Source organism: Arachis stenosperma, chromosome 4, assembly GCF_014773155.1.
Source record: "Arachis stenosperma cultivar V10309 chromosome 4, arast.V10309.gnm1.PFL2, whole genome shotgun sequence".
Lineage (NCBI taxonomy): Eukaryota > Viridiplantae > Streptophyta > Magnoliopsida > Fabales > Fabaceae > Arachis > Arachis stenosperma.
In genome coordinates, this window is record NC_080380.1 from 22,104,012 (window position 1) to 22,114,975 (window position 10,964).

The 10,964-nt window shown below is 36.0% G+C and overlaps 2 non-coding genes across 2 annotated transcripts; both read right to left on the minus strand.

Annotated features, from left to right (window-relative positions):
- Positions 1–1,530: 1,530 nt before the first annotated feature.
- LOC130977888 (small nucleolar RNA R71) lies at positions 1,531–1,637 on the minus strand. Its single transcript, XR_009085560.1, has one exon. It is a non-coding gene; the product is annotated as a small nucleolar RNA R71 (small nucleolar RNA).
- A 4,643-nt stretch (positions 1,638–6,280) lies between these two features.
- LOC130977292 (small nucleolar RNA R71) lies at positions 6,281–6,384 on the minus strand. Its single transcript, XR_009084991.1, has one exon. It is a non-coding gene; the product is annotated as a small nucleolar RNA R71 (small nucleolar RNA).
- Between the last annotated feature and the right edge of the window lie 4,580 nt (positions 6,385–10,964).

A 10,964-nucleotide genomic window follows, 5' to 3' on the forward strand; every position in this document is an offset into this window, starting at 1 on the left:
ACATTTTGATTCGGCCCAGACTCTCCAAAGATTTAAGATTTGAATGATTAGTTATTGTTAGCTTCTTCTAGAAAGATAAGAGTTGGTTTTAATTTAAATTTAAAATGTTGTTTAGTTATCTTACTCTTCGAAAGGTAAATTTAGATTTAGTTTGAATTTGAATTTTAGGATAAATTTAGGATATAAATAAGCGAAGAAATGATTCACAAATCATCCAGTATCTCACATTCATTAGTTTTAGTTTATCTTTCTATTTATCATGAGTCACTAATTCTCTTTTATTGGGGTTAGAAGCTTTGTTTGATTTTATAGATTAGTAATTTGATTGTTTATTTTATTTTGATTAATGCATTGATACTTTTTCAAGAATTGAGTTTAGTTCTTATTCTTAATTATTAGAAATATTGAAAAATATTCTAATTCTGTCTTGAATTTCTTTATTATATTGAAATATTTAATATCGAGATTAGCTTGAAACTCATTTTCATAATTTTTCAAACTAACTAAGGATAGCTTTTGAAAGGTTGTGCAACTTTAAATCAGAATTGTACTTAACTTCTTTTTCTTAATTAATTGACTAAGGAATTGATGATTAAATAAGATAAAGGAAAATTAAAGTGCCAAGGAATTGGGGTTTAATTATATATGATTTGTCGTGAAAGTATCTTGCATGAGTCAAAGTAAATAAATATGAATGTTTCCTTTTTTGAAAATTAAACATCTACGAAACCTTAACATCTCCATTCATAATATACAGTACTATTACTGTTTCAAGATCTCATCTACTACAAAGGTTCGTTGATTTAATTAGAGATTTGATTAGAAGTTGCGTGCTCAATCCTTTAATCCTCGTGGGAATGATATCCAAGCAATTTAGTGCACTTGCCAATTTAAGTCCATTAAGTTTTTGGTAGGGTTGTCGGAGATTAACTGAGATTCACAACACACGTTTGGTTGACTCACTAAATTAGATCTTTATTTTAAATTTCTTTTTATTTTCTTTTGCTTCTTCTTTCGCAAGGTGTGTTTTATTTCTTTTGTGATTTTTGCATGCAAGATAGTGAGGATTGCATACTTTTCGATCTTGAAATAGAGAAGATGCTTGCATAAATAAGAAAGAAATTAAGGGTTAAGAGAGAAATAGAAAAAAATGGCAAAAGATAACAACAATGTCAGAAAAAATTTTGGTGACTATACCATACCTACTATTGATAGTTGTGGAAGCAGCATAGTGAAGCCCACTGTTCAAGCAAACAACTTTGAATTAAAGCTCACTAATCCAATTGGTACAATAAGACCAATTCAGTGGTAGCCTTCAAGAGGATCCTAATATCCACATATCTAGTTTTCTGTAGCTATCTGACATGGTAAAGAATAATGGAGTTAGCCCTAAAGTTACGATTATTTATTTTTTCTTTAAGAGATAGAGCCAAGCAGTGGCTCAAAGCTCAAGTTCTAGGGAGCATAGCAATATGAGATGATTTAGTTAACAAATTTTTAACTAAATACTTTTCACCTTATAAGTTGGCTCGGTTGAGAAATGACATAAATTCCTTCTCCCAGAAAGATGGTGAATCACTATATAAAGCCTGAGAAAGATACAAAGAGATGTTGAGAAAATGCCCACACCATGCTTTCTCAGAGTAGATGCAAATCCAAACTTTCTATGATGGAGTTTCTCAAGCCTCAAGAACCATGATTGACTCATCAGCAGGAGGCTCATTACATAGAAAAACACCTGAAGAAGCGTTAAAATTAATTAAAATAGTGGCTGCCAATAATTTCATGTACTCGACTAAGAGGAATGTGAAAAAAAGAGTAACGAAGTTAGACACCATGGATGCAATTCTAACACAAAACAAACTTATGTCTCAACAAACTTTCTTACCACAAAATAAATGGGACAAATGCAAGTTTCAGTCATTGAAACATACATCGCAACGTGTGATTTATGTAGAAGAGCTCGTAAGAATGAAGGGTGTGAGCTATTTCAAGATGTCCAACTGTCTACCGAGCAAGTAAATTCTTGGAAAATTTCTCCAGGACATAAAATGACCCATTCTAAAAAATATACAATCCTGGATGAAGAAATTACCCTAATTTTAGTTAGGAGAATCAAGGACAAAGAAACTTTAATGTTCCATACCAACAGAAAGCAAATCCTATGCAATCCCAAAATCCTCAAAAACCTTCACCTCTTGAGCTTGCGCTGGGAAAACTATTCCAATCTACTGCTGGCGTTTGTTCAACAAATCCAAAGTTTCATGCAAGAGACACGAGAAACTTTAAAACCAAGAAACTTCCATCAGAAATCTAGAGGTGCAAATGGGACAAATTACTAAAAAATTGCCAGAGAAACCAGCAAACTCCTTTTCAAGTGATACAATACCTAATTCTAGAGAGGAATGCAAGGCTATTGATGAGCGGATAATTTATATGCTTTTTGATATTATTTTTAAATAGTTTTTAGTATAATCTAGCTATTTTTAGGGATATTTTCATTAGTTTTTATGCTAAATTTACATTTTTGGACTTTACTATGAGTTTGTGTATTTTTCTCTAATTTCAGGTAATTTCTGGCTGAAATTGAGGGACCTGAGCAAAACTCTGATAAGGAGGCTGACAAAGGACTGCTGATGCTGTTGGAATATGACCTCCCTGCACTCAAAATAAATTTTCTGGAGCTACAGAACTCCAAATGGCGCGATCTCAACGGCGTTAGAAAGTAGACATCTAGAGATTTCCAGCAATATATAATAGTTTATACTTTATTTGTGATTCGATGATGTAAACTGGCACTCAACGCCAGTTCCATGCTGCATTCTGGAGTCAAACGCCAGAAACACGTCACGAAGTAGAGTTGAACGCCAAAAATACGTTACAACTTGGCGTTCAACTCCAAAAGAAGCCTCTGCACGTGTAAATCTCAAGCTCAGCCCAAGCACACACCAATTGGGCCCCGGAAGTGGATTTCTGCATCAATTACTTACTTCTGTAAACCCTAGTAGCTAGTCTATTATAAATAGGACATTTTACTATTGTATTAGACGTCTTTTGACCGATCCTGAATTGTATTTTGATCCTGTGATCATGTTTTGGGGGCTGGCCATTCGGCCATGCCTGAACCTTCATCACTTATGTATTTCCAATGGTGGAGTTTCTACACACCATAGATTAAGAGTGTGGAGCTCTGCTGTACCTCAAGTTTTAATGAATTTACTACTATTTTCTATTCAATTCAGCTATTCCTGTTCTAAGATATTCGTTGCACTTCAACATGATGAATGTGATGATCCGTGACACTCATCATCATTCTCACCTATGAACGCGTGACTGACAACTACTTCCGTTCTACTTTAGACCGGGCGCATATCTCTTGGATTCCTTAATCAGAATCTTCGTGGTATAAGCTAGATTGATGGCGGCATTCATGAGAATCCGGAAAGTCTAAACCTTGTCTGTGGTATTCCGAGTAGGATTTAGGGATTGAATGACTGTGACGAGCTTCAAACTCGCGATTGTTGGGCGTGATGACAAACGCAAAAGAATCAAGAGATTCTATTCCAACATGATCGAGAACCGACAGATGATTAGCCGTGCCGTGACAGAGCATTTGGACCTTTTTTACTAAGAGGATGGGATGTAGCCATTGACAACGGTGATGCCCTACATACAGCTTGCCATGGAAAGGAATAAGAAGGATTGAAGGAAGACAGTAGGAAAGCAGAGATCCAACAGGGACAAGCATCTCCACACACTTATCTGAAATTCCCACCATTGAATTACATGAGTAACTCTATCTTTATTTTCTGCTTTATTTATTATTCGAAAAATCCATAACATTTACTATCCGCCTAACTGAGATTTACATGATGACCATAGCTTGCTTCATACCAACAATCTTCGTGGGATCGACCCTTACTCACGTAAGGTATTACTTGGATGACCCAGTGCACTTGCTGGTTAGTTGTGCGGAGTTGTGACTAAGTGTGATTCACGTTTGAGAGCGCTACCAAGTTTTTGGCGCCATTGTTGATGATCACAATTTCGTGCACCAAGTTTTTGGCGCCGTTGCCGGGTATTGTTCGAGTTTGGACAACTGACGGTTCATCTTGTTGCTCAGATTAGGTAATTTTCTTTTTTATTTTCTTTTCAAAAATATTTTTAAAAATTTTCCCTCTATTTTCGAAAAATCCTTCAGAGTTTTTAAGAATGAATTCTAGAGTTTCAAAATGGTATGCTGAAGCTTGGCTGGCCATCAAGCTTTAGACTAACCTGGTATGATTCCTGGAATTTTGATTGTGGACTTTGAATTCATTACTTCCTTTTTCCTATATGTTTTCGAAAAAATAAAATAAAATCCCAAAAAAATAATAAAATTATAAAAATCAAAAATATTTTTGTGTTTCTTGTTTGAGTCTTGTGTCATGTTTTAAGTTTGGTGTCAATTGCATATTCATTTTGTTCTTGCAATTTTCGAAAATTTATGCATTCATAGTGTTCTTCATGATCTTCAAGTTGTTCTTGGTAAGTCTTCTTGTTTGATCTTGATGTTTTCTTGTTTTGTGTCTTTTATTGTTTTTCATGTGCATCTTTGCATTCATATTGTCTAAGCATTAAAGATTTCTAAGTTTGGTGTCTTACATGTTTTCTTTGCATCAAAAATTTTTCAAAAATATGTTCTTGATGTTCATCATGATCTTCAAAGTGTTCTTGGTGTTCATCTTGACATTCATAGTGTTCTTGTATGCATCATTGGTTTTGATCCAAAATTTTTATGTTTTGGGTCATATTTGTGTTTTTCTCTCTCATCATTAAAAATTCAAAAATAAAAAAAAATATCTTTTCCTTTTTTCTCTCAAAATTTCGAAAATTTGGGTTGACTTAGTCAAAAAAAAATTTTAAAATTAGTTAGTTCTTATAAGTCAAGTCAAATTTTCAAATTTTAAAAAATCTTATCTTTTTAAAACTTTTTTCAAAATTCAAATCTTTTTCATTTTTTCTTTCATGATTTTCGAAAATTTCAAAAATTATTTTCAAAATCTTTTCATAATTTTATTTCAAAATTTTCAAAACTTAACTAACAAGTAATGTGATTGGTTCAAAAATTTGAAGTTTGTTACTTTCTTGTTAAGAAAGGTTCAATCTTTAAATTCTAGAATCTTATCTTTTACTTTCTTGTTAGTTAAGTAATTAATTTTAATTTTAAAAATTAAATCTTTTCTAACCATATCTTTTTAATCATATCTTTTTATTTTATCTTTTATATCATATCTTTTTTTCAAAATTTTATCTTCTTTCAAAAATTTGATTTTAAAATATCTTTTCTAACTTCTTATCTTCTTATCTTCTTATCTTTTCAAATTTGATTTTCAAATCTTTTTCAACTAACTATTTGACTTTTTGTTTGTTTCTTATCTTTTTCAAAACCACCTAACAACTTTTCTCTCTCTAATTTTCGAAAATACCTCCATCTTTTTCAAAAATTCTTTTTTTAATTAATTAATTGTTTTAAATTTTAATTTTAATTTTATTTTTATCTTAAATTTCGAAAATTACTAACTCTTTTTCAAAATTTATTTTCGAAATTCTCCTTCTCTCATCTTATTCTATTTTTTATTCATTCACTAACACTTCTCTTCATGACTTATCTCTGCCCCTATCCTCACTTTTGTGTTTAGATTCTCCATTCTTTATTCCCTTTCTTCTTCTACTAACAATAAGGAACCTCTTTACTGTGACATAGAGGATTCCTCTTCTTTTTCTGTTCTCTTCTCTTTCATATGAGCAGAAACAAGGAAAAAGACATTCTTGTTGAAACTGATCCAGAACTTGAAAGGACTCTGAAGAGGAAACTAAGAGAAGCTAAATTACAATAATCCAGAGACAACCTTGCTGAAATTTTCGAACAAGAAAAGGAGATGGCAGCCGAACCCAACAACAATGCAAGAAGGATGCTTGGTGATTATACTGCACCTACTTCCAAGTTTGATGGAAGAAGCATCTCAATTCCTACCAATGGAGCAAACAATTTTGAGCTAAAACCTTAATTAGTTGCTCTAATGCAACAGAACTGCAAGTTTCATGGACTTTCATCAGAAGATCCCTACCAGTTCTTAATTGAGTAGATCCTGAAGTCTACAAGCTCATGCTTTTTTCTTTTGCTATAAGAGACAGAGCTAGAGCATGTTTGGACTCTCAACCTAAAGATAGCCTAGACTCTTGGGATAAGCTGGTCACGACCTTCTTGGCTAAATTCTTTCCTCCTTAAAAGCTGAGCAAGCTTAGAGTGGATGTTTAGACCTTCAAACAAAAAGATGGTGAATCTCTCTATGAAGCTTGGGAAAGATACAAGCAGATGACCAAAAGATGTCCTTCTGACATATTTTCAAAATAGACCATGATTGATATATTCTATTATGGTCTATCTGAGTTCTCTAAGATATCACTAGACCATTCTGCAGGTGGATCCATTCACCTAAAGAAAACGCCTGGAGAGGCTCAAGAACTTATTGACATGGTTGCAAATAACTAGTTCATGTACACTTCTGAGAGGAATTCCGTGAATAATCTGATGCCTCAAAGGAAGGGAGTTCTTGAAATTGATGCTCTGAATGCCATATTGGCTCAGAACAAAATGTTGACTCAGCAAGTCAACATGATTTCTCAAAGTCTGAATGGATGGCAAAATGCATCCAACAGCACTAAAGAGGCATCTTCTGAAGAAGAAGCTTATGATTCTGAGAACCCTGCAATGGCAGAGGTAAAGTACATGGGTGAACCTTATGAAAACACCTATAATTCATCATGGAAAAATCATCCAAATTTCTCATGGAAGGATCAACAAAAGCCTCAACAAGGCTTTAATAATGGTAGAAGAAATAGGCTCAGCAATATCAAGCCTTATCCATCATCTTCTCAGCAACAGACAGAGAATTATGAACAAAGTACCTCTAACTTAGCAAATTTAGTCTTTGATCTGTCTAAGGCCACTTTAAGTTTCATGAGTGAAACAAGGTCCTCCATCAGAAATCTGGAGGCACAAGTGGGCCAGCTGAGTAAAAAAATTACTGAAACTCCTCCTAGTACTCTCCCAAGCAATACTGAAGAGAATCCAAAAAGAGAGTGCAAGGCCATTGATATGATCAACATGGTCGAACCTAGAGAGGAAGGAGAGGACGTGAATCCCAATGAGGAATACCTCATGGGACGTCTCTCAAGCAAGAAGGAGTCCCCTATTGAGGACCCAAGGGAATCTGATGCTCATATAGAGACCATAGAGATCCCATTAAACTTCCTTCTGCCATTCATGAGCTCTGAAGACTATTCTTCCTCTGAAGAGGATGAAGATGTAACTGGAGAGCAAGTTGCTCAATATCTAGGAGCTATCATGAAGCTGAATGCCAAGTTATTTGGTAATGAGACTTGGGAAGGTGAACCTCCCTTGCTCATCAGTGAACTAGATACATTGGTTCAGCAAACTTTACCTCAAAAGAGACAAGATCCTGACAAATTCGTAATACCCTACACCATAGGCACCATGATCTTTGAAAAAGCTCTGTGTGACCTGGGGTCAGGTATAAATCTTATGCCACTCTCTGTAATGGAGAAGCTGGGGATCATTGAGGTACAGCCTGCCATATTTTCATTACAATTGGTAGACAAGTCAGTAAGACAAGCTTATGAATTGGTAGAGGATGTGTTGGTAAAGGTTGAAGGCCTTTACATCCCTGCTGATTTCATAATCTTAGACACTAGGAAGGAGGAGGATGAATGCATCATCCTTGGAAGACCTTTCCTAGCCACAGCAGGAGCTGTAATAGATGTTAACAGAGAAAAATTAGTCCTTCAATTGAATGAGGACTACCTTGTGTTTAAGGCTCAAGGATCTTCTTCTTTAACAATGGAGAGGAAGCATGAAAAGCTTCTCTCAGTACAGAGTCAAACAAAGCCCCCACAATCAAACTCTAAGTTTGGTGTTGGGAGTCTACAACATTGACCTGATCACCTGTCTGGCTCCATAAGAGCCCACTGTCAAGCTATTGACATTAAAGAAGTGCTTATTGGGAGGCAACCCAATTTTTATTTATCTAATTTTATTTTTATTTTTATTATTCTTTTATATTTTCTTAGGTTCATGATCATGTGGAGTCACGAAAAAAATAATAAAATTAAAAACAGAATAAAAAACAGCAGAAGAAAAATCATACCCTGGAGAAAGGACTTACTGGCATTCAAACGCCAGTAAGGAGCATCTGGCTGGCGTTCAATGCCAGAACAGAGCATGAATCTGGCGTTAAACACCAGAAATAAGCAGCATACTAGCGTTTGAACGCCAGGAATATACCCTGAGGAGAGCTGGCGTTGAACGCCAGAAACAAGCATGGAACTGGCGTTCAACGCCAGAAACATGCTGCAGTTGGGCGTTGAACGCCCAACATAAGCATCACTTCGGCGTTTAAACGCCAGAATTCTATGCAAAGGCGTTTTACATGCCTAATTGGTGCAGAGATGTAAATCCTTGACACCTCAGGATCTGTGGACCCCACAGGATCATCTCAGGATCTGTGGACCCCACAGGATCCCCTCCTACCTCAACTCACCCTCTCTTCTCTTCTTCACATTCATCCTCTCTTTCCCATAAACACTCTTCCCCATAAACCTCACCTACCTTCAAAATTCAAAATCACTTTCCCACCCAACCCACCCAATATGGCCGAACCTTAACCCCTCTCCCTCCACTATAAATACCCCTCCCTTCTTCTTCATTTTCACACAACACAACCCTCTCTTCTCCACCTTGGCCGAAACACAACCTTCTCTCCCTCTCTTCCATATCTTCTTCTTCTTCATTTATTCTTTCTTCTCTTGCTCGAGGGTGAGCAATATTTTAAGTTTGGTGTGGTAAAAGCATAGCTTTTTGTTTTTTCATAACTATTAATGGCACCTAAGGCCGGAGAAACCTCTAGAAAAGGGAAAGGGAAGACAAAAGCTTTTACCTCCGAGTCATGGGAGATGGAGAAATTCATCTCCAAAGCCCATCAAGACCACTTCTATGATGTTGTGGCCAAGAAGAAGGTGATCCCTGAGGTCCCTTTCAAGCTCAAGAAAAATGAGTTTCCGGAGATCCGACATGAGATCCAAAGAAGAAGTTGGGAAGTTCTGACCAACCCCATTCAACAAGTCAGAATCTTGATGGTTCAAGAGTTCTATGCCAATGCATGGATCACTAGGAACCATGATCAAAGTATGAACCCGAATCTAAAGAACTATCTTACAATGGTTTGGGGAAAATACTTAGATTTTAGTTCGAAAAATGTGAGGTTGGCATTCAACTTGCCCATGATGCAAGGAGATGCACACCCCTACACAAGAAGGGTCAACTTTGATCAAAGGTTGGACCAAGTCCTTATGGACATATGTGTTGAAGGAGCTCAATGGAAAAGAGACTCTAAAGGCAAGCTGGTTCAATTAAGAAGACTAGACCTCAAGCATGTGGCTAGAGGATGGTTGGAGTTCATCCAACGCTCCATCATCCCCACTAGCAACTGATCTTAAGTTATTGTGGATCGGGCCATCATGATTCATAGCATCATGAATGGAGAGGAAGTAGAAGTTCATGAAGTCATCTCCCTTGAATTCTACAAAATAGCCAAAAAGCTCTCTACCTTGGCAAGGCTAGCTTTTCCTCATCTTATTTGCCATCTATGTTACTCAGCTGGAGTCATCATAGAAGGAGAGATCCCCATTGAGGAGGACAAGCCCATCACTAAGAAAAGGATGGAGCAAACAAGAGAGCCCACTCATGGAACCCAAGAGACACATGAGGAAGCTCATCACCAAGAAATCCTGGAGATGCCTCAAGGGATGCACTTTCCTCTCAACAACTATTGGGAACAACTCAACACTTCTCTAGAAGATTTGAGTTACAATATGGATCAATTAAGGGTGGAACATCAAGAGCACTCCATCATTCTCCATGAAATTAGAGAAGATCAAAGAGCAATGAGGGAGGAGCAACAAAAGCAAGGAAGAGACATAGAAGAATTCAAGGACATCATTGGTTCTTCAAGAAGAAAGCGCCACCATCACTAAGGTGGATTCATTCCTTGTTCTTATTTTTCTATTTTTCGGTTTTTATGCTTATTATGTCATCTATGTTCATGTCTTTGTTACATGATCATTATTATTTAGTAACTATGTCTTAAGGCTATGAATAATTCCATAAATCCTTCACCTTTCTTAAATAAAAAAATGCTTCTAATTCAAAAGAACAAGAAGTACATGAATTTCGAAATTATCCTTGAATTTAGTTTAATTATATTGATGTGGTGACAATACTTTTTGTTTTCTGAATGAATGCTTGAACAGTGCATAATTTTGATCTTGTTGTTTATGAATGTTAAAATTGTTGGCTCTTGAAAGAATGATGAACAAAGAGAAATGCTATTGATAATCTAAAAAATTATGAAATTGATTCTTGAAGCAAGAAAAAGCAGTGAAAAAGCAAAAGCTTGTGAAAAAAAATTAGAAAGAAAAAGAAAAAGCAAGCAGAAAAAGGCAATAGCCCTTAAAAATAAAAGGCAAGGGTAAAAAGGATCCAAGGCTTTGAGCATCAATGGATAGGAGGGCCCAAGGAAATAAAATCCAGGCCTAAGCGGCTAAATCAAGCTGTCCCTAACCATGTGCTTATGGCATGCAAGTCCAAGTGAAAAGCTTGAGACTGAGTGGTTAAAGTCATGATCCAAAGCAAAAAGAGTGTGCTTAAGAACTCTGGACACCTCTAACTGGGGACTTTAGCAAAGCTGAGTCACAATCTGAAAAGGTTCACCCAGATATGTGTCTGTGGCATTTATGTATCTGGTGGTAATACTGGAAAACAAAGTGCTTAAGGCCACAGCCAAGACTCATAAAAGTAGCTGTGTTCAAGAATCAACAAACTTAACTATGAAAATCAATAACAC